Source organism: Nothoprocta perdicaria, unplaced genomic scaffold (genome assembly GCF_003342845.1).
Source record: "Nothoprocta perdicaria isolate Ctin4 unplaced genomic scaffold, notPer1 scaffold_17, whole genome shotgun sequence".
In the NCBI taxonomy this organism is placed as follows: domain Eukaryota; kingdom Metazoa; phylum Chordata; class Aves; order Tinamiformes; family Tinamidae; genus Nothoprocta; species Nothoprocta perdicaria.
Window position 1 is genome coordinate 4,612,728 of NW_020454871.1, and position 4,303 is coordinate 4,617,030.

The 4,303-nt window shown below is 41.1% G+C and overlaps 1 long non-coding RNA gene across 1 annotated transcript in view; it reads right to left on the reverse strand.

Annotated features, from left to right (window-relative positions):
- LOC112944553 overlaps positions 1–3,743 on the reverse strand; it is a 4,813-nt gene extending 1,070 nt beyond the window's left edge. The window contains exons 1-2 of the long non-coding RNA XR_003248797.1: positions 3,661–3,743; positions 2,936–2,976 (exon numbers count right to left, since the gene is read on the reverse strand). This is a non-coding gene — a long non-coding RNA (uncharacterized LOC112944553). The remainder of the gene's footprint in view (positions 1–2,935; positions 2,977–3,660) is intronic.
- Positions 3,744–4,303: the final 560 nt, after the last annotated feature.

Sequence of the window (4,303 nt, forward strand, 5' to 3'; positions counted from 1 at the left end):
TCTGTCCTCAGATGGGGCTTAATTGAATCAAGTAGGGGGAAAGTTCACATCAGAAAGTTTGCTACCTGGTCCTGACAGCAGGGAGACCACATCAATAGGTGTAAGMACAAAACGTGTCCAATCTGCTCATTTTATTTTAACCGCAGCAGCACCTTTGTTAACCATTTTTATCTATGACCACTTGGTGATCTTTAACAGGGCTGCCTGGATAACAGCCAAGTGAAAATTCACACTCCTAAGCACTCAATCCCACCTAAAATCGTCTAGTGGCAACGCCAGATAGTCTCTGTAGGTGTCAAAAGCGCGTGTCCAATTATAACTCCCTAACAATCACAGAGAGGAACAGGCAGATGGCTATCATATGCTTAAAGTATCATTTCTAGAGTAAAGCACCATTTGTTTGCCCTGTCAAATTAAATATTTTCCTGTTTGATTTTATATGTAAGAGCGAATTAGGGAAACCTGCCGGCGATGCAGAAACATTCAGTCTGGTGCTGGCACGCTCTCCACCGTGGCTCCTCACCAGGAGGGGCTCCTGGTGGGCCCAGATGCCAAGACGTTTATGAGATGCATCTGGCCTTTTGGCACACCAGTTAGGCACTTAGTCTGGCAGCCTTGGATCTGCTGGAGGGGAGGTGTCTGCGCTGAACGTGTTGCTGAGGTTGTCTTGACCTTCTGCGTGACGTCTCCATTTGATCTAGCAGCCRGGGAGAGAGGTATGATTTCCTTCTCAGTGTCAGGGCTCCTGCAGCTTTAGTCTGTCACCTCTGCAAGGCGGGCCTTAAAATAAAACCATGGCAAATACGTGTTTCTGAATAGAGCTAAAATTATGAGTCCAGATTGAAGCAGGCCTGCCTGGGGATTCAGAACAGCTCTTCTTTCCTCTCTGTCACTTGACAGAAAAAAACCTTGCAATTAAAGGCAGACGGAAAATATCCAAAAACTGAAATATTTCAGTGGTGTCTGAACTCAACGAGAATAGCAAACGGTTGTGTGATTGCTAACTCCACTGCTTGGACAAATGTACACACTCAACTTTTAACTTAGTTACATGCACTGTGTGCTTTTGGCTTTCCAGAAACTTGGGATGGATCCTTCCTGCTAGAGGAAGATGAAAAGCTGAGCTCTGTGCAAAGCTCCAGGAGAAGGAGGGTTAGACTGGGTTACATGTTAGCTGGACCCAGTGGAAGCAGCTCCATTGCTCAGCCAGTACATATCCTGAATCATTACAATATTCCTATCTCTCTGCTTTAAAATCATAAATGCATTACTGCCATTGCCACAAGCCAAAAAATCTGTGCAGTCTCTCTTAATTGCATGCTGCATGATTACTGGCAGTTATGTCTTCAGAGTTGATTTAATAAATGAATACATATTTAAAGTTTTCACAAGGTTCCTAGTTAGAGGAACTTCTTTACAAGAAGCTATTTAACCATTTCACATTCCACATATCCATTAAGTTGTTTGAATAGAACTCATTTGGCTATACTTCATAGTTACCCAGTTTTAATGAGTCTCTGGAGGCATAGGGAGAGCTGTCAAGTACCATTCAGGCTAAAATTGCAATGGAAATATCAAACTAGAAGAATTTGGTGCATCCTTGCTTTCATACTGCTACACTATAAAGCTAGTGCTCATGAAAAGGGGGCAGGAGACATCAAGGACAAACAAGGGAAGGAAATCCAGGAGTGAAATCCAGGCTACTTTCTCGGTTGAGTAAACTGAATATTTTTGTTGATTATCTRAAATCATGAACATGTAGTAACAAGTTCTGTTTAGAATAAAAGAAAAAACAAAAGCTCTAGTCAAAATAAAATAWTATCCAAGGACAAAAGTCCATTCCAAACTATTTACTATCCTAAGAGATCAAAGTTTTTGGTAACTACTGTTTCAGGAAAAAAAACAACCAATCARCTAACCCACTCCCACTGGGTTAGTGCAATTAGTTTCACCGAAGGCAAAATGTCCAGYCCTCTGTCAGCCCTGTGACAAAATCCAAAAGACAGTGTAGAGACACTTAGTGTTTGCACCAATAACAAGCTTTGCTACCAAAGCAAGCAAGAATATTGTAGTGGAGATCTTCTCTGTGAAAAGAGAAATGCTTTAAAGTGTTTATAGGGGTCTTAAAAAGCCAAGAGACTGTAACTGCCATAAGGCAGCAAGACAGCTGCAAAACAGACAGCCATCCCAGGCTCCAGTCCTGCACCAAAGGYGCTCAATAGGCAGGCGGGCAAGTTTGCAACCTCAAAACCCTCAGCAAAACCCCTGCCTTGGATGTCCTCRCATATTAACAGCTTCTTTTTGATCAGGTGGACAGTTGTTAAGTGTTAAAACAGCTCCAAAATGTCTAAGCATGGGGTATGATCATGCCTATTAGTGGARCTCCACTTGAACATCATCATGAGGATGGAGAGACAGCATTGAAATGTAATTAAGAGGAAGACTCTTTGCCTGTTCACGTGAGTGGAAACAACCCCTCACCCCCAGTGCCACCTCTGCAAGCAACTGCTAAATCAGTGGTGAATTTTCAACTGGAAATCAGGTTTGCTTTAGCAAGTGATATTTGTACACCCAGACACAAATACTTTMTGATGAAGACTTTATTCTCCTCTTTCAAAGGCTCTCATTTAAGCATATGCTTATCTTTAAGAAATAGAAAAAGAAATCAACAGGATGCAGTAATTAAGAGAGAATTGCAGGCTTACGCTTCAAATCCCTAACAGGAAATAGAAGACTAAAGACAAAATTAACTGAATAATTTCTCAAGCTCAATATACATTAGATAATTATATCTAATAGAGAGAGTTATCCGCTGATTTTGCTCAACGTCAAGAAACTGGAAAGTCATTAGTGAGAAGAGACTCGAGATAATCAGCTAAAAGCCTTTAGTTGGATATTGGAAGTTGAGTGGAGAAAGTGTGCTGATTTTCTGTACCTTCAGTAAGACTTCAGAGAGTTCCCTCSTACCAGTGAGAACTGGAAAACAAAGGCAGAAAGTCACACATGCAAACTAGGAAATGAAGATATGCCAAGATATGAAGAAGGCTCCACCTTCACATCTGCCCTTTCAGATCTGTTATTTCTACAGAGGAAAAAACTCTTGTCTGGGGCCAGCAAAAAGCACCTCTGAGGCAGGGGACAATAACACCAACATCTACTCGGCCTTACAAACACCTCTGGTAAAAGACAAATGAGAGCAGCAAGTGATGGGGTGAAATTCATTAGTTCAGTCACTCGGTATAATGCATTTAAAGATTTATAATTGGTTAAAAAGGAATACCAGGTTTGATCAGCTACTATCCATTGGGGGACAATTGCAAAATTTAGTGCTGCTTAAGTCACCTTTCATTAAGGATCTCAATTAGGTGATTTGTGAGAACTATTACCATATGAGTGCAGAAATCAATAAGCACATTTCAGAGCGGACAGATAGATTGTATTTCTTTGCCTAGCTTCCATTTATAGAGAATAAAGCTCCTAGGAGCTTTATTCCTATAGCTAAATTCCTAGCTAAATTCCTATTTAGCTAGGAGCTAAAATTCCCTCCTTCATTTAGTCCGCTTCCTTGCCTGTGCAAAACCACTGTGTGTTCTTCAGCATCTTATATAGGCTTACCACTGAATAAAGCGAGCTTAAGAGATTCTGATTAAAACCATTTACCTCTGATGAGATGGAGCAGAATCAAAATCAAGTCCTGTGAACAACATAGGTCTGCAAAGCAACATGTACCAGGCGAAAATTAGGTCCATGCACAGCAGCCTGCAAAGAGAARGGACATAACCAGCAATTCCTCCTTTTCTGTAAGGAGGAGGAAGGATTTCAAAGGTTCAATACATTACAAAAAGGTGAAGCAGAGCAAGTAAAGCATCACTGCAGAACAAGTCATGCCATGCCAGCTGAGCAGCCCTGCTGCACAGTTTCTACCCGGCAATGAGAGGTCAGGGGCCATCTGTTGCCTGGCTTTGAACAGAAGTAACATTAAATCACAGTAACTTGAGCTTGCAGGATGAAAATGATGGAAACAAACAGTTATTGCATGCAGAGGACTCTGGCTATACCTCCACTGTGAACAATGGACAGTGTTCAGAAAATATAGCAAGGGATGGGTTCACACTGCTCAGTCTCTACTTTAATACAATATCAGGAGAAAATATCAAAATTATTTCCCTGATTTCTTTTAAGCCTCTGGTTACCTATGAAGCAATGTACTTTTAAAGATAAGTCCTCACTTTGAAATAGTAATACTAATTCTATCCATCTATTTGGGGTTGGATACTTGCAGCTGGAACTACAAAGTCATTGC